This window comes from Erpetoichthys calabaricus, chromosome 14 (assembly GCF_900747795.2).
Source record: "Erpetoichthys calabaricus chromosome 14, fErpCal1.3, whole genome shotgun sequence".
Lineage (NCBI taxonomy): Eukaryota > Metazoa > Chordata > Cladistia > Polypteriformes > Polypteridae > Erpetoichthys > Erpetoichthys calabaricus.
In genome coordinates, this window is record NC_041407.2 from 27356870 (window position 1) to 27377165 (window position 20296).

The window sequence follows — 20296 nt, forward strand, 5'->3', positions numbered from 1 at the left end:
ATGCTTCTCAGACTTCTTTACTATGGCTCTGATTGTGCTTACTGGTAATTCCAACTGAATACCTATTTTTAGAAGCCATTCATTCCCCAATCTATGCAGCTCAACAAGTTATTTTTTCACATTTGAGTTGAGAGCTCTTTAGTTTAATACATGTTGATGGATGATAAAAAGATTTTACGTGTATGTTACCTCATTTTTATACCCCAGTAAAACAGAAAACTGTCATAGACAACAAAAAAGTTCCTAGACATTAAAAGAAAAACATTTTTTCCCCAAAGACGCAAAAACCTTTGGTTTTATTTATAGTATTCTTCAAGAGTGCCAATAATTTACATTGCTTTTGACAGAATGAACTAATCCAAAGATAAAAATTATTTCTGCAAAAGTGTTGTTTTATTAAAATGAATAGACAGCAATTTCTCCAAACATTTCAGGAAAATTACAATAATTATATACCTTATCTATGTCACTTTGTTGCTTTTGCTCACTTTCGGACGTTGACCAATCATATTTTTCATTGCACTCACCTTTCATGAGTGTTAGAAGGCTTATAAGATTGCTTTATTTATATGTGCATTGTAATTCTCTACCATTTCATTAGCCATGTGATAAGGTCTAGTTCCATTAATGTACCTCTTGACAGAAGGGAGAGGACTTGCCTTTCTCTTGGCAGGCAGTATTTGTTTTAAATATAAACAAGATCCTCAAAAAAGGGCAGCACAAAGTATCACAACGTGAATACTTGAAAAGATTTAGGTACATCTCTCTTTAATGTTACACAAAACTCAGCTACTATTAAATATAACTATCCCAGAAAAGATTAGAATATGAGAGTACTGAAAACATGGTCTTGAGTGAGGCAGTTCATGAAACCAGCTACAGCATACAGAAAATAAAACCAACACATGCAGCACATATTCATGTATATAATGACAATTTACAATATTCAGTTTTCCTTGCGGCCATTAAGGCAGCAACCCTTATAAGACATGAAAGATAAAAGGTCGGATACCAGCAAGGAGGAGGAAAGCCTCAGTACTGCACAGTCCTTGAAAACAGAAATAAGGTATTTATTTTGGAGAAATATTTAAGTTCTAACACATTTCACATACGTAGCGACCCTCCATTAACATTTAAAGTAAAAATCAAGTAATACAGAAATTGGTTATTACAATGTTCAACAACATCCCTTGGGACATTTTTTATTCTTTAATCATGAAGGCCTACATATAGGCCCAGGAACTATCATGATAAAACCAACACGCTGAATGAATTTAACTTAACTTAATAGTTAAGATGTTCCCACAGACTGAATGTGCATTTTTAAGCTATAAAATGAAAATGCCCTAAATAACTGTAAATTTGTCTGTAGGCAGCTTGCTTCTATCAAATTGACTTCTAGAAATAAAAATACACTTTTACATTATGATGCTATTTCAGTAGATTTTTCAGGAAGCATAAGTTTCAGATTATCCGAAAGGGTACTAAATGTGTTTTATCAAGAATTGTACAAATAACACAAATATGCATCTTGCTCTTACCAGGACTTGTCCATATCCTAATTTTCATAAAGAGTGATAATAACCAAATGGACAAGACAAGCAGATAACTAATTAAATACTGGTCAACTTTAGTAATTCTTATGTCTCAGTGAAAAAATATCTGAAGATTAACAGCATAAAAGTAAAACAATTGCTGTCTGATAGGATCATGAAATATTACTCTTCTAATGTACAATAGGCCAAACGTATGGAACAGATTGCACATGAGAAAGTTATGGGAGGTTGATGCAGAAAATCAAATTTACTGAACGTGTCAGACTATAACATTTTAGAACTTCAAGATAACCTTTGAATTGCTGTGTAATTGCATTTAACCACTAAGTACCCACTGACCATCACTTCCAACTTGAAAACGCATTGTCATAGCTTTATACAAATTGGCCAGTTACACCAAGTATACAGTAGTGAAAAACATGAGTTAGTAAGACAACTGTTGCGTTTATATGGTGTACATAACCAGTTCAAGAAAGAATGATGCATAGGAACACCAAGTTACCATATGCTTCAGGAACAAATGAAGGTAATGTGCTAGACAATTGCAGTACACCTTTTCCCAAAGATATACAGTGCACTAAATATAAAACATGTACCTATTTTTTTTCCCCCTTAACTGAAGGTTACTGCAAGAACATTAACTATAAAGTGTGGCCATCTATTCATTTTTCAGGCGCTTGTTGAAAACAAGTGTTTAATCAAAGACAACATTTGTGTTGTCACACCAAGAATGGTTTACTACATGAGTCTTAAAGGCATATATAACAATTTTAAAAGCCCCAATTATTATGAACATCCTGATAAGTAGCACATATATTTTTAAATTAAATTACTTGTGATTTTTTTTATGAATGCCCAAGAACTGGTTAATTTTATTTCTTGAAAGTTACACTGCACATTATAGAAAGCTCAAGTATTTAGATTTTTTGCAGGTTACGTTTGGTTATAGGAAAAATATGATGTAAATCCTATCACCGGACACCAAATTTATGCATAAAAGCATTATTTTTTGTCAGACATTTCCACTACTGTTTGTTGCAACATTAAGTATTTTAGCACAATTTATCTGCTAAAACTAAATGAAAAAAGTTTTAGTTTTATCTATATGTCTAGAATATTATCAACAATTACCATTTCCATAGCCAACAAAAGCAAAAATTTTAAATTGATAAAATAATTTTACAATAAAATCATTCAGATTGAAATCTAGCTAATACATTATTGAAACATTTAATGTCATGGCTAAACAACAAACAGAAAGACAAAAAACTTGACTGAAATTAAGTCTGGAGGATAACATGTTTGTTTAAGTGGTATTATGCTTCAGAAGAGGCTCATTAACTATACAAAACAGTACAGTAATCAGAACAGCAGATGCTTGATGATGAAGTGAAAGACATGAACATACAGAAGCACACATGCTCCTTGACCTCTAAAGGTTGACATGCACATAATGGCACTAAGCCACCTTATCCAAATCTGTCTGGTTAAACGAATTAAACAAGCTGCATACCCAATCAGTTAAAATGAAATGTTAATGAAGTTGTTCATTTGATGCAATTTTCTATTCATTTTACTCTAACTACACAAACAAATAAATGTAGTGTACTTAATTCTGTATTACTGTACAGTACAATGGTTGCACTGTATTTTAAAATCTTTCACCAATTAACACTAAAATGTAATTTACATGCAAGTACTATATGGACCATTCCATACAGATTTTGTGTATTCCTCTGGACCTCAAAAAATGTAGACCTTGCTTTAGGGATTTTGGAGGCCAAGGAATCATGTGGTCACATATCTTTGTGTACAATCCTTTTCTAATGACATTGGAAATAAGTACCCATCTCTTGAGACAGCATTTTATGTTTTATATGGGTACACCCATTCTGAGGGGTTTTTGTTGATACTTGCTAAGGAGTTTCTAGGCAAGGTCAAACGAACATGTGCAGCATGTACCATATCCTTGTCAAGGGTATTAAGGTGGTGTTGTACACTTTCAAAGTTGCCCTTTGTTGAACCTAACTCAATCTTTAAACTATAATTTCCTCTTGTTTTCAGTAGTACTAGGGTGCTGTACCGTGTTAGCCATTATGAATGTAGAGAAAAGCCAAGCAAAATGACACCTTTTATTGGCTAACTAGAAAGATTACAATATGCAAGCTTTCGAGGCAACTCAGGCCCCTTCTTCAGGCAAGATTTATTGGCTAACTAGAAAGATTACAATATGCAAGCTTTCGAGGCAACTCAGGCCCCTTCTTCAGGCAAGATACTAGAAAGATTACAATATGCAAGCTTTCGAGGCAACTCAGGCCCCTTCTTCAGGCAAGATACATCTTACCTGAAGAAGGGGCCTGAGTTGCCTCGAAAGCTTGCATATTGTAATCTTTCTAGTTAGCCAATAAAAGGTGTCATTTTGCTTGGCTTTTCTCTTGTTTTCAAAAATTTTCTGGTTAATGAATTCTGGAGCTCTGCCTATTGACATCATTTAGGACTAAAGTTTTTTTATGTGTGTTTTTATTGGTTTTACAAATTTTTGCAATTCCTACTTCACTAAGATTTTTCTTAAACACATGTTGGGCCTTGTTTATTTCTTTTTTGACTTCCTGACTACATCTTTCTGCTTGTTACTTTGATTATGATTTCTCTCCAAATTAGTTTTCTAACTAAAATCTGCTGTTGTCCTATGCAGTCGCTTCACTATCAGAGTAATAAATTGAAGTAATATGTTGAAACATTTCTTGCACTAACCATAAGTTGGGCTGAAAAATAAAGCAGTAGGAAGACCACAATTCAGACTTTTTAGTAATCTGCCTTGTGCCCTGTGTTGGCTGAGATAGGCTCAAGCACACCCCCGGTGACCCTGTGTTAGGATATAGCGGGTTAGACAATGATTGACTGACTGACAATCAGAATTCAGTTGTGAAAACAATTCTTTGACTAGTCAGTCACTTGTAAGTATGGTCTCAATAGCAGAAGCCAATAGTGGCAACTCTTAGCGTTATATTCATGAAATCCTCATTTTTTTGTAAAATCCTGAATAAAGAAAGCTGTTACAGAATAATATTCAATTAAACAAGGGGCATGAGTCATTGGAATTGAAACGAAGAAGTATTGTAACAGGCTGACACTCAATAACAAAAATAAGAAAAACCAGGATATTAAAAGAGGTGTCTAGGCAGTATAAAAACATATAAACATCAAATATTTTATTTTAAAAGTGCAGAAAGTGTTGTTCATCAAAACAAACGATTTTCACAAAATTCAATATGTGTACCCATCTTATCTAGTACAATGTGACTGGAAGCTAGAGCTTATGTTAGGCGCGATGGTTTAAAAGCCAGCTGTTCAACTTGCCCAGTCTTAAACTCACGTAAATACAGGAAGAACAGGCAAAACACCACACTAAAGGCCACAAGGAATTAACCAAGAGTCCTAGAGCTAAAAAGTAACAAGACTTGGTACTTTGTTTTTAAAACTAGAATGAAGTCCACAATGGACAAAATTCAGATGAGAAAATTTCAGAACCGGCATCAACTCTGCAGACTAAACTTTCAAATCTGCAAAGCAATACCCTTTAAGGATATTGTCTTCAATAATTATGTTTAATCAAAATAACCTTTAACAGGGGTAAATAGAAAAGGCACAGGAAAAAAGTCACTCCTTTTACTGGGGATAGGGTAAGGCCTGATAAAAATAATTACCATTAACATAATCAGTGTTTGGAAGGCACAGCGGTTAGTTAGTACTGCTGTCTTTTCATATTACACACCCAGGGTATAAAATTCACCCTGGGTACTCAACCCAGGTTAGACTAAATGACAATTCCAAATTGGCCTGATGTGAGTAAAGGCCATGTCACATTAAATGTCTTTTCCAGGGATTTTCAGTCATACGCTTCATGCAAATAATCTGATAAGCGAGTTAGGGGCAGTTGTGGCATGTTCCGGTGACCATCACTCGTGTATATTTTAACATATGCAACGACTCAGCCAAACCAGTCTGAGACTCAAATCTGCCAAAATTAATCAAGTTTGATTTTTTTTCTCAAGTCGGGGGGGTGGCCTTGTGAATATATGAAGCAGACAACCAATGAGAGTTCACCCGGAAGTATAATAATACATGTATGACAAATAAGAAACACTGTGTTTTGTAACTAACAAAAGAGAAACTTGTCTTTCAGATGTTGTGTTTATTACATATCTCAAGCAAATGGGGGGGAAATGGAAAAAGGGACAAAAACATGCTTGAATTAGCCATACCTGCAAAGCCTTCGCACAGTCGCCTGTTCCATCAAGCAACATGTTATTGGCTTTCAATAAAAAGGGCAATACTCTGGAAATGTGAGTGCCCTGGAAAGTTGTCTAATTTGGAATGCTCTGTGATTTTTTAACTGATCAGGCAACAGTAACTGTGGTCATTAAGTCTGACATCTCCTCTGACTGGAAGCCATGTTAACGTGACATTATGTTTAGTATAGATGTGTAAGTATACTTAACAATGTAGTGCCAGCCCTTCAAATCAGTGGCTTCCCAAAACCTTAAACTACTTAGGCTGGTTGGATATTTTGGAGGAATTTTCAAACTGATTTTTTTTTTTTTTTTTATATATACACAAGACACTATTAAATATGTTCTCTCTAAATAGATAAATTAATTCCAGGACATGCATTCATACAAACACAACATGCCCAGATAATCTGATCAACGTTTGCTCTCAACAACCAACAGCTAGACAAAAACTGCTGACCTCCTCGGTAGCACTTTTGCAAATGTGAAATTTAAAGGATTTAATATTACCACAAGAAGTTTCTTCAGTGAAACCAAAATGTAGATTGCATGCCTGGGATGTTTTCCTAGGCTGTGTTAACAAAAACTGTCTTTGATTTCACATTTATTTCTTTGCATGCTTAAAAGAAACATTACAATATACACTGATTTTCCCAGTCCCCCAGTATGTGCATATATGCTTATTGTAATGAAATGCAGTCACAATAACAGCAAGATTTGGTTTTAACCTTCTTGGTAATGGGATAGCACATAAAGAAGATATGAACATGTGTATTGATGAGGTTGACACACTTTTTTTTTTAGAAATTGATTTTTGACGTGTCCATAGTAAATAAACAGAAACTTTAAATTAGTTCTTCCTTTGTATAATGATATGGGAATTCCCCATAACAAAAAAGATGAATGATAGGGACAGAAGTCAACGCATGCCATTTAAAGCACAGTAGCACCTGATTGTCAAGCACGAGGCATAAATCATTTTATGAGGTCATAATGACAAAAAGCAGGATCTGACAGGTTGTAATTGATCAGATAAATAAGCATGGGGATTCCCATTCAATATTTACTATAAGAAACAGGTGTAGCGATAAGTACACTTAAAAATACTAATACATACAGGAACTATACAAAGACTTTTTTTTCTTTTCTCCAATTTGTTATTAAGAATCTCAAATGGTAACCATAAGGTAATTCACAATCATACCAAAATGAAAACCAGAAAACCTGTTATTTACTTTATCATTGCAAGATCAAGTCTGGTCAATCCACTAGATTAGGACAAGATCAATATACTAAAGATACCCAAAAACACAAAGTACAATACAATAAGAGCATTAGATCTTCAGATGCCACGCAGAAGCAGCTCCAAAAATGTTGAAATAGCCATAAATGAAGCAATTCACTGTCAATGCAAGGCAGCAACAAGTACTCATCAACACAAACCACTTATAAGCATATCCCAGATGAAAGGTACACATCCAAAAATGTAACCATGAGAGGTCTTAAATGAAAACAGCACTAAGCATCATATAGGAATATCACATTTTTTTCTTTTACATTACAGTTCTACCAATGGCACATTGTAAAAACTCACACAAGCAAATTTAGAACTGTCAAAGAGAAATGTGAGACTGGAAACATGCCATCCATCAAGTTTAAGTGAAACACAATGCATATATAGCAAAAGCACCAGCATTTCATTGCTATAAAACAAGCACTTAAGATTGTGCTGTCAATGTTCACTATCCCATCCCTGACTTTGAAAACTTACAGCTTGTTACAGCTCAAATTTAGATATGAAAAAACAATGCATGCAAAACAGGGTCCACAAGACCGTATTTCTTGAGCCTCTTTACCAATAGATACATACAGGCATAGTACACGAATGAAAGGTAGGCCACTGGCAGACAGTTCAAGTGACTTATTCTTGCAGTGATTAACAAGATTGGAACTGTCTCGCAATAAGAACAAAATCTGTCATCAATGGGGGTGAAGAAACAAGAAAAATGTAATTTTTGATAGACCCAGGTGCTACCATGATCACATATCATGATGAGATACTGAACAAAAGACAGGAGGGTCTTCTAATTTGGTCATGAAAAGAACAGCAAAATTCAATGGGGAAAAACTTGAGCAATTTCCGAATGTGTGCAGCATCCCAATAGGTTGGTAGCAATGTGGTCAACTTAATCATTGGTTAAGCACAACAAAGGGACAGGAATATGTAGTTGGCAAAATAAATGCATATGCACTAAATAGAAATATCGGAATACATTAAACTATAATTCTTTTTAAATTCTTATCTGATTTGGACCATTCTACTTAGATAAAAATAAGAGTAATATACACTTAATTTGTGTAACAAACCTTATCAAAACTTGTAAAGAGCTGGGGTGTCACACTCGGATCCTGGAGGGCTACTGGTTTTGGTTCCTGTCACTTCTTCATTATCACACAAGTTTGCTAATGAAAAAGACTTCTTTTCTTAAAATTTTAACTAACTTTACTTTTAAGATTCTGACCCCTTGCTTCTTTATTATTTAATTAGCAGCCAAAACAATGTGATGCAACGTGAACCAACACTTGACCAGCTAATCAGATCCAATGTGCACCTTTGTGTCCATGATACATATGCCTCAATAAAATATTTGGAAAGGTGAAGGTCTGAGAAGCATCGATCTGGTCTAGTCAACAGAACACCTTGACGATGCCATGTGAAAAATATGAAAAGCTTTGGAAATTGGTGTGGAAGAATCAGAACACCAATGTACCATGGCCTTGAAGAAAAAAAAACAAGTTTCACTAACAAGAATGTGCTTTTAATTAAGAAACGGGCTAAAGGCTGAGGCCCCCAACTTAGCTGGTCAACTTTTGGCTCACTTTGTATCTCATTTTTGATTGGTTGGTAGTTATGGAGAAAAAAAAAAAGTTAGGATGCTTAAGTCTTAAAAAGCAAGAACATCAAGCAAATCAAAAAGAAGTCTGTGCAATTACCAGCCATAACTCAATATTAATTAAGAAAGTGGCTGGAATGAAAACCTGCAGCCATTGTGACCCCAGAATCTGAATTGACCTTTTTTGTGTGTGTGTTAAAGGGACAAGCTCTATAAATTTTACCTTTTCGTTTCACCACTTACTACTCTACCCAGTGTTGGTTGAAGTCTTAGTGCCCCAGTAACCCTGCACTGGACAAAGCAGGTAGAGGAAATGGTACAATTCCATACATCCATTTATTGAACTGTCATTTGTACATGGATGCAACATTAAATTTTAATTAAGTGAAAAAATGTGTATAATTTAAAATAATCAAAGCATAACATGCTACAATTCATTTAAGCAAGGCTGCACTCTGAATAACAGTAAAGATAAAGAGCACACTTTAAGGCTTCACACAACAAAGCGGATATCCAGCTCAATCCTTGACACCATCAGACAGCAAACGAGGATGAGCTAAAGCCTGAAGAGTACAAATACAAAGACACTAATCCGAATTGAGCTGCATTTAAGAAGCTCTTCACTTTTACCAGAAATATCCTTAACCCCCCCAAATATTAAAACGTAATACTGTGAATGTGCTTGAACATAAGAAGTCCAACATTTTTTTTCTTTGAGATTTCAGATTCTTCCACCTTCTTCCTTCAACAGTCACATTCAAATAATCACTAACATTCTGTCCATTATCCAAACCTTTAAAACATAACCCGTCCTAAGGCATTCCCCATATGGTTTTAATCCCTTTTCCTCAGATTTGACCCACAAGGCATTAAATCCCAATCCTTCACAGACGAATCATTATTTTATGAATCAGTTCCACACAAATTCTGGCACACGGTTTTATTCAGACTGAACCCCGCGATTCTAAAGCTCTTTTCTTGTCCTCAGATATACGGCTTCGAGGTTTTAAGTGCGATGTTGTTCGTGGCACCATGGTTTTCTTTACCTTTTTCTCAAACATAACGTTAATTAAAAAGCCCCCATTTTCTCCGACACACCCCCAAGGCATTAAGTCCTCCCTTTTTCTCAGACACTCCCCTAATGTATACAGGGCCCCATTCTCAACATTCTTATACGTCACCTTTTTATCGCATTTCTTCAAATTAGCATAAGCCCCCTTTTTTTTAGCTACACGCTTGTGATCGGTAACCCATTTTTTCCGATCGACGTCTTTACTCCACGGAGGCAGGCGCTCGCGCACACACGCACACAAACAAACACACCACGTTCTCCCCCTTTACAGTCACACCCCTATTGTGGTAGCCCCACGCCCCTATTTTTTAGACGACCACTGTAGCACTGCACGTCACAGTCATGTGCACCGCCCATCCCCCCCACGGCACCCCTCTTCCCCAGATGCTAGCCGCTCCAGAGACGAGACCCCAGTGTAATGAAGTGCTGCTGCAAACAGAAGCCCCGCCCCCAAATCACATCTGAAAGGAAAAATGTCTGCTTACCTTTCCCACCCAAGGCTGCACTTTGGCCGTATGACACTAGGAATCTTTGCGAGGCTGAGAGCGAGAGGTACCCGTAATGTAAATGCAAGAGAGGGCGAAGTGCAGCGGCCCGGAGAACTCCAAACTTCGAGCAGCAACGCTCAGACACGGCCGCACAAAACAATGCCAGTCCAGCCAGCGACTGCAAGAACCGGGGCCTCACAACACGCACATCCTTCCCGCAAAAAAAAAAAAGAGAAGAAAAAGAGCCAGTAACGAACACCAAACAGATCCCCCTAAAGTGCGTTCAAGTGCACAGAGAGACGCGAGGAGGAGTGTTGGGTCCGATGGAGGCGCACATTCGTCCCGTCAGAATTCCGCGAGCCGGCGGCCATTTTCTATTGAGCAGCTAGTGCAACTCGCGCAGGAAGAGCCGACACGCATGTGACTGCCTGTGGACCCGCCCACTCTCGCGTTACCTTGGTAACTGCGGTCTTCTATCCAGACTGCTAAGGTACCGAGCTGTGGGGCCCGACATTTGTATGTGAAGATTAAGCTGCCGAGTTACACGAATGGCCACTAAGTCTTCGAGCTGGCAAGCCTGATGTTTCACTGACACCATTTAAAAAATGGGTCTGGGATGCTAAACTGGCAGCTTTATATTTCGGAACAGTCATAAGAAATAAATTCGTTGTATTGAATTTTGCGATCCAAAATACCGCTGAGGCAAAATTTGTCCGTGTATCGTGCATTGTATGACATTAACACATGATTGAAATGAAACACAATGGCTTCGAAAACGTATTTCGTCTAAAGCAGAGAATTTAAAACATCTGATAAACGAAAACTAAGGTATAAACATGTCAAACTCCAATTTGACAGAACCGCTATTCACTACCTGTATGTATGCAAATACATCTAGTGATGCTTCTGGACGCATCTTCAGTGGTGTACCTGGGATCCTCGGGTGTTTTGGATCTTTTGACCTCATAAACCCTCCAGCAGACAACTGACGCTGGTCAGACTCCAGCTTGTTTCAGAAGGCTAACTAGCTAATTGCCAATATTGCTTTGCTATCTTGAGTCACAGCCACCCTGAGGCACTCTCCGCCACTTTGATGGTGTTGCAAAAGGCTCTTCTCTTTCTTTCTCCCTTGGTGCCCAAATATCTGAAGACTTTTAATCAAAGATCGAACTGCAAGGCCGCTGCAACCCACTTCCTCTGGGAGATAGATACCTTCTTTACATCCCAGAGCCAGTCTCTAAAGGGTGTCAGTCAAACATCAAGGCTTGCCAGCTCCAAGACTTAGTGGCCACTTATGGAACTCGGCAGCATAATATTTACATGCAATGCCCCTTGTACTTGGTAAGCTTCCTTTCAAAGACCTCTTCCAAGCATTTTCCAAAGGGACTGTTAACTGCAACAGCACTGCTTGTGTGGAGGACACAGACCAAAAAACAATATCTGGCCATAGGATCGTGAATGCTGCTTGTTTGGAGTTGTTGCTGAAGATCCACCAACAGCTGCCACTCACTGTGCCAGGATGCCCCAACTTAAGGCAGTATGGCTAAGCTCCCCACAGCTCAGCCTAGGCACCTTCCTCTCTACCGCATTCTACCATTTTAACCAAGCACCCTGCTGCCCCATTCCCATAATCCTGCATTATCTCTCCTCTTCAGCTGCTGCTTTCTCTTGGACCAGGCAACATTTTCCCTTCCCTTTATCAACATTAAGGTGTGCAGTTGAAAAGCACCCTAGTCCAGCTGAGCCTTGTGTCACCACCCCCATCAACCACTTATGACACAGCCTTGCCTCAGCTTCTAAAACAAACTTTCTCTGCCCATCACTTCCTGCCAGTCCTTACCTCGATCACAGCTCTGGCCACCTTTGTATCACTTGGTCCCTGTAGTGCTTCCCTGGCTCTTTTTACCTTGAACTCTAAATTCCTGTTTCAAGAATTTGATCTGTATAATGATGTGAAGGTGAAAATTATCAGCCCATGTCAAGAGGTCTGGATGTGCACGAGAGAGAAAGGAGTACCAGAGAAGTATGTGAGGATTGTCCAGGATATGCATGATGGAGTGAGGACTCCATCACTGTTAAAAACAGTGTTGAGGTAACAGACAAGGTCCCAATTAGAGTAGGTCTGCAGCAAAGGCAGAATTTAAAGGGTGGCTAGCGAGACCAGGCCCTTTCAATGAATGTTATTAAAGTGTGTCTCAAATGAAGGGTATTTTTTCATCAAAGTTAAGGCCTCAATTAAAATAAATAATTAATCAATGAATGTGTGGTATGGTGATGCTGTGTAAGAGCTGCTGCCTTGCATTTCAGGGTTCATACCCCTGGGTGCTCCCTGCATGTAGTTTGTATGTGGGTCTGCGTGGGTTTACTTTGGTTTCCTCCCAACAGTCCAAAGACAAGGTTAGGCAAATTGTGTGTGTGTGTGTGTGTGTGTACACCTAGCGATGGCGCCCTGTCTGAGTTATGTGTTCACCTTGCTGGGATAAACTCCAGCTGCCACCTGCCCTGGATAAGTGGGGTTAGAGGATGGATGGATCAAGAAATGCTATAATGCGTTCTGCCAGTGACGAGTGAAGCCTACTTGGAGCCCTAGGCAGAGCTGAAGGACATTGCCCCTTGGTGTCTGGAGTGTGTGCTCCTTCAATAGCACAAATGGCACCCCTTTGTGCATATACTTCAAACTTAAAAGAGCACACGGCCCTTGGTGTAAGGATCAAGTGCACTTACTGAGAACCCACTCAGTATCAGTATCAGACGACCTGCTGGGTTGTGTCCACTTTGGTGTCTGCTATCAGAAACAAAAACGTCAACTCTTTCTGTATGGATCCTTAGTGGACATATCAAGGACATTACTATCATACTTCTACAATCTGGGAGGGGGGGCCCTCAGTGCGTGCCCCTCAGATTATGGTGCCCTAAGCGGCCACCTATGCCACCTAATGGATTTACCAGCTTTGCACCCTGTTCAAAGCAACTCTCTCTTGTAAATCATCTATACTTTCAATGAAATATTACATAATATAATTAATAATAACACATTACATAATATATTTCAATTACAGGTTAGTTTACTGCTTCAGATTTAGCTTGAGAGAGGTGATTTCAACTTGTATGTTATTTATACAGTAATTTCCTCTTTTACATGTTTGATAGGCACTCCTCTCAGCACACAGATCCTTAGTACTCAGCAAGTGCCTCCTGTACAAACAGTGGCATTGCAGTCTGAGCAAATCTTCATTACACGTCACACATACCCCTGTGACAGAATACTATACTGTTATATAAATAATATATAAAAAAATGACATCCAGCTCTTTAATGGAGCAAATAAAAGCAGAAAGCACTCCTTACCATACCATACCATATTTATTTGTTGAGCGCTTAAAAACACAGCATTACAACCGACCAAAGCGCTGTACAGTTAAAACAAACAGGACTAAAAACAAAATATTAAAGCAAACATTAAGAGAGAATTTGAACTAAAACAGGTCAGAGGATCCAATAAAATAGAGAAAATAGCGAAAAACAAGTAGAAAATGAAACAAGTTAAGAATTAAAGGCCAATGTGAAGAAGCGCGTTTTTAAGCGTAATTTGAATGTGGCAACTGAAGTGGCTTGCCTAACCACTAAGGGTAGGGAGTTCCAGAGCCTGGGTGCACCGATGGAGAAAGCCCTTTCACCACGAGCTTTGAAACGTGCCTTGGGAACGGTTAGAAGGAGCTGATCTGCGGATCTAAGAGTGCGAGGGGGATTGTATCGATGGAGCAAAACACTCAAATAGGCGGGGGCTAGACCATTTAATGCCTTATAAGTTAAGAGGAGTATCTTAAAATCGATTCTGAATCTAACCGGCAGCCAATGTAAGGTTTTTAAAATTGGAGTAATATGTTGGCCTCTGCCACTCCCTGTTAGAAGCCTTGCAGCCACATTTTGAACCAGTTGTAGTCTAGAAAGAGTGGCTTTGCTGATACCATAAAGGCAGGACTTAGAGTAATCAAGCCGGGACGTAATAAATGCATGGATTACTGATTGCAGGAGATGGTTAGACAGAATAGGCTTGAGTTTGGTGATACGCCTGAGCTGGAAAAAACAGGATTTTACTGTGCTGTTGACTTGAGCATCCATTTTCAGGAATGAATCCATTTTGATTCCGAGATTAAAGACAGATGAAGTTACTGGAGTGGGAAGAGAGTCGAGGCCAAAAGATGGAATCTGTTTGTAGTCGGGACTAAAAACAATGACCTCGGTTTTTGAATCATTCAGGTGAAGGAAATTTACAGCCAGCCAATCCTTAATGTCAGATAGGCAGTCGAGGAGAGGTTTGGTGGAGTTAGTTGGCTTAAGGGAAAAATAAATTTGGCAGTCGTCAGCATATAGATGATATGAAATTGCATGTTTTCTAAAAATTGCACCTAAAGGCAAAATGTAGATTGAAAAAAGTAGTGGCCCTAAAATGGAACCCTGGGGGACCCCACATGGGAGTAGGACTGATTCAGATGAAAAATCGTCCAACATGACTCTAAGAGTCCTGTTGCAGAAATATGATCTGAACCAGTCGAGGGCTGAGCCAGATACACCAGCCCAGGATTCGAGTCGGGAGATCATGATGCCATGATCGATTGTGTCAAACGCAGCAGATAGGTCAAGAAGAACCATAATCACATGAAGTCCTGAGTCCAATGCCAAAAGGACGTCATTTAGGACACATAAATGCATGGTTTCTGTGCTATGTTGGGACCTAAAGCCTGACTGAAAAAGGTCCATTACCTGATGGTCCTGTAAGTGATGAGTTAATTGCTCATAAACTACTTTTTCTAGTATTTTTGACAAGAAAGGTAGTTTGGAAATTGGACGAAGATTGGAAAGAACGGCAGGGTCTAAATCAGGTTTTTTCAGAATTGGATGTACAACTGCGTGTTTGAAAGCACGAGGAACTATAGCCGAAGATAGAATACTAGTTATGATCTTTAGGACGTCGTATCGAATCGCAGGAAACACATCTTTCAGGAGTCTGGGCGGCACCACATCGTCCGGAGAGCCCGAAGGCTTCATTGAGGCGACGATTTTTTCCAGATGGAAGAGCGAAATGGGTTCAAAGCTGGTGAAAGAGCCGTGTGCAGGAACGGCTAAGTCAACAGAGCCAGATGAAGAAATGGAGATCTGGGATCTAATGTTCGTGACCTTATCCAGAAAAAACGTAAGGATCTGATCACAAAGAGCAGTGGAAGCAGAAGAAAAAACAGTTGCAACTGGAGAAAGGACAGCATTTAGTGTTTTATATAAGACATGTTGATTGCCAGAGTTTTTTAAAATGATATCCGCGAAAAAACGGTTCCTTGCACCTCTGACTGCTCTCTGGTATTGGGACCACGCGTCTCTCATGCTCTCATCCTTAACTAAGTCCCTGAATGCACCCCAATGTCATGCCATGTGTACAGTTTCTGACCTATTACAATAAGAAAGTGCTTATTTTGCCGTGATTAAAATACGCAGACAAACTTTAAAAGCAACATTTTCTGTCATTTAAATATTGTTAATAGTATTTATGTATGTTTTTGTAATTTCAAGTTTTAAATGTATTAATGTAAGTGAGACATACTTAATATTGTAAATTTGTATTACATACAATTTACCATATTTAGATAGATAGATTGATAGATAGATAGATACTTTATTAATCCCAAGGGGAAATTTAAATTTAGGGGTTATTTGACATGGGACATGGTGTAAAATACCTTGCTTAGCATGAACGTGGTACAATATTTGTGCCACAACCCATCTTGATAAGTGGCAGTTCAACAACAAAAAATTGTCCCATAGGACACAAAGCAAAGGAATTGCCCACTCCTCATGCATCTCAAAGATCTTTACATTGAGCTCCATGTTGCTATGTTATGTTCCATATCTTGGCTCCTTGGTTTTATATTGGCCCATTCCTGCAAGGGGCATGGCTTCAAATGCCCAGCAGGGGTGAGACATCTTCTCTTGGTGATGGCTCCATGCTGCTGAGGAAACAAGAGACATGGTTAGTGACAGCACCTCCCTTCTGCCTGGTGGTGGTACTGCACGGGTTACCTGAGCCATCTGGGAGGTCCCCAAGCATGCATATGTGGCAAAGTTTATAGGGTCATTGTCACTTATACAGGGTAGTGAAAAATTCTTACTTGTGTGTGCCAATCAACATGCAATAATTCTTGAATAAGTGCAGGGCAAATATTTTATATTAATATTGTAGTGGCAGCACATGATTGACAGCGACCTGAGTACACTGAGTCACAATACACTTTACAAGCCAGGGAAGTTCTGAGAATGCAGGCAGAGATTTTTGGATCATTAGGATAAAAAGAAGCCACCGCAGAAGATTGCAGTCATCAGTGGGTTGTGGAGAGATAAAGCGTACCATGCAGTGGCAGGCGATTGGTGATGCAGGGTGGGTAACACAGCATAAAGAAATAGTGCAAGAAAAGCCGTACCTAGTTGTCAGTTGGTGTCTGCTATTTGATGAGGCGTCTCATGTCGTCATAACAGTGCGAAGGTGTTAATTCTAATAGTACGATCTCTCATTGCTAAATAAACACGTCCAATCCTGGGCTCAACTGTCATTTGGTGTGAGCCTTAGTCTTTCCATCTCAGCATTCTTTACAATATGTAAAGTCATTTTATGTTATTACAAAAGAAAAAGCTTACACAAACATACTGTATATTAAAACTTGAGCATTTGCACAAGATTTGAATTTGTTTTACAGTGTTTTGATTTTTGAATGTCTAAGACTGAGTACTACTAAACATACAGTTCATTTCTTTTATTGTATTGTAAAGCCTGAAGCGCAATATAAACTGTATTGTGGGATAAATGTACTATTTCAGACTATTTTGCGGTTCCGCATTGAAGCTTGTTATGAAGGTGTCAAGTTTTAAAAGCCAATATGGAACTGAAATACCATGCATTTTGGTATTTATAAATTATTGCTGGATTGACAAACTTCAAAGCCTGAATTAGGGTGCATAGCAGCAGAGCCTCACTATAATGACTGACACTACAGGATGTCGTAGTTTGAAAACGGGACATTGACTACATGATTCAGTGATTGGCTTGTCATGCGGCCAGACCTGCAAGCTTTGCATAAGACGCGTGTCTCTTAAACACATCAACCAAAGGGCATCTGTATTTTTCTGTACTGTCATTTTGTATGTTTAAGGTGTAGGGGCGCAATTAGGAGGGAAGGGGCCCCTGAATTTGAACTGTAGTTCAGGCCCCCAATTGGTGTACTAAGGGAACCACATGGGTCCTTTAATGGCAGTTCATGGTTCTTTACTGGGCTGTGTGGTTCTTTGTCGAACCATTGCTTAACAAAGCACCATTTCATTCTAAAAAGGGTTCTTTGCATATGACGTTGGCTCTTCACGCTTTGAAAATTTTCAAATATGTAGAAAAAAGAAATCCTGAACATATAGTAGGATACGTAGCAGGATGCTAACAGATTAAGAAAACCTGGACTTGGCCAGTGTTATTGTATGCGGCGAGAGTCCTTTTAAAATCATTCATTGCTGGTATTTCACAAATCTGTTACTATCTATTCATGGTTATGTACCATAAGGAGCCTGTTATGGGCCTCAATAAATAAATATTCTTTCTGGAACATTCATGTGGATTGGTCTTTTGGGAACCAAAAATGGTTCTCCTATAGCATCACTCTGAAGAGACATTCTGGCACTTTTATTTTTAAGAGTGGATAGAAAATTATATACTGTAATGTAGAAGCTTAGGATATCCAATGTCTAAGAACAACAAGTAGTGGGAGAGCCTGCGAGGTATGGATAGCTGGAAACAAAAAGCATCTGAGATTATGAATGATATAAAGAGACAGGCACTGAGCCAGGCCCGACTCCAGAGGGTCATTTAAAAACTCGGGGTCGGGCTTGTCCAGCGCATGGAGTGAGGCGACAAAACAATTGCCACGGGCATCGCTTTAGGGCCGCGTTGTCACTTTTTTTTTTTACATATTGAAATAATAAAACAAAAAGGATAAACGTGAACCTTACAGATGCACATCCAGTGCCATATTTATATACTACTTTTTAAAATTTGCCAAGAAATACTGGAGCGGTGCTATACAGACAAGTCTTATGAAAAAAGACTTATCAAAACTGTAACTATGAATGTGAGGAATACAGTATAATCATCAAGTCAAAGATGATAGTGAACAATAGAGGATGGGATCTGTGGCGCTTTACCACAGGTTTTAATGTGAGTCCATTTGAGAGATGTTTATACAGTACTTGGAATTAAATCCGTAGCAATGTATTCAAAATCTACCATTGCAGTCTTGCTTCTGTGTTGATCATTTAATTTTACTTTGCCCCGACCGTATCTCTTATGTTTTGTCAGTTTGAGGAATTATTATTATTATTATTATTGTTGTTGTTGTTGTTGCGGGATTATTATCTATGTTGTAAGCTATACTTGTTTGCCCCCTCCGGGTCGGTGCCAACGCACCTTGACATTGTATTTAAACGACCTGGAGGGAGCGCGCTTCTCAGGTCAGAAACACAGGGAGCAACAAATATACTAAGTAAGTCATCTTGTAAAGTTGTGCGAATTTCTGAAATCTGTTGGTGTCAGTCAGAATGTCTTTTAAATGTCTCTTAAATTTGCACCGCGCGTGTTTAGTTTGAAAGGGCAGGCGCCTTTTAGCTTGCCGGACAGTTTGAAATAGCCGAGGTGAAGTGTTCGGAAGGGGTGAAGCTGGCAAGTTTCGTTTTACATTCAACCTATTGTCATACATTTTGTTATTCTTAACACCAAATTTGTGCGTTTTATTGTTTTAAATCCAATCATTTTTGGTGTTTTACATTTTTTTCCCAAAAATAATGTATTTATGCCCGATGTTCAGATAATTTCACGAAACCAGTACATCAGTACATACAGAATTTAAATTAAGTATATATATATATTCTTTAATTGCACTTATATGGTTCGCTGTGTGATTCCTCATAAAACTATTGCTTGACAAAACAACATTTAATTCTGGGATGGTTTCTTTGCCTATGAAGTTAGTTCTTCGTTCATTGAACATTTTTTTTATGTAGAAGAAACCTGAAATCTTTAATATATGTTAGGCTAAGAAACCTTCATTATCCTTATCCTTCGTTACTGTACGTATGCAGCAAGGGTCTTTTTAAAATTACGACACCACTATTTTTGCACAAACTTGTTACGGTCTATGGTTATTTACTGCATGGGGCCACAGATCTAAATAAATCAAAGTGCTTTCTGAAACCTTTACGTGGATGGGTCATTTGGGAATCAAAAATGGTTCCCCATGTGGCATCGCTCCGAAGAACCACTCTGGCACCTTTATTATTAAGTGCGTGGTGGGGTGAAGGCGCAGAGCAAACTGTACCTTAACCTCAGGCGGCGTTATGTTAAGCACTCTGATCGTTGCGCTCACCAGCGGATGTTCTCCTTTTCTGCTGCTAACTGCTGCTGACTTCACGTTCGTCTTATGTAACGCGTCAGCCCTGCTGTCAGGTGTACTGTTACATGTTGGATTTTTAGGACTTTATTACATCATACCCCCCCCCCCCCCCCCCCCCCCCCCACCCGCCCCAATTTGTAATGCCCCGACCATTTTGGTCTTGTGCCGGAGTTGAACAGACCATGCATTACGTCAAAACTTAAAATTACACTTGATAGCTATGTCTGAGCCTTCAGCCACCTATTTTGAAAGAATGACCGAAAAGGAAACTATGTTTTAAAAATGATTTTGCACCGTAAATTTCTGTGTTAAATTAACTCTTTAAGTACTAAATGTAACACGGTGTCAGGTAACATTTGGTCCTCCTGCTCTACAGAGTGTTAAAAGTGCTCTTTGTATAGTGTTACATTTTCCATTTTTGTTTTCACTCCACTTTGTGTTGGACTCTGACACTAAACTACACCAACCGGTGTAAAAAAATATAACACTGACACTATCCAACTCCCTGAATTTTAGAT

General features: G+C 38.7%; 1 protein-coding gene across 2 annotated transcripts in view; it reads right to left on the reverse strand.

Moving 5' to 3' along the window:
• Nucleotides 1–10721, reverse strand: part of tnrc6c1 (trinucleotide repeat containing adaptor 6C1) — an 87344-nt gene extending 76623 nt beyond the window's left edge. Inside the window, exon 1 of one of the 2 annotated variants that reach the window (XM_028819068.2) lies at nt 10300–10721. The gene's annotated coding sequence lies outside the window, so the exon portion shown is untranslated. The remainder of the gene's footprint in view (nt 1–10299) is intronic. The other variant, XM_028819069.2, reaches the window with a different exon arrangement.
• Between the last annotated feature and the right edge of the window lie 9575 nt (nt 10722–20296).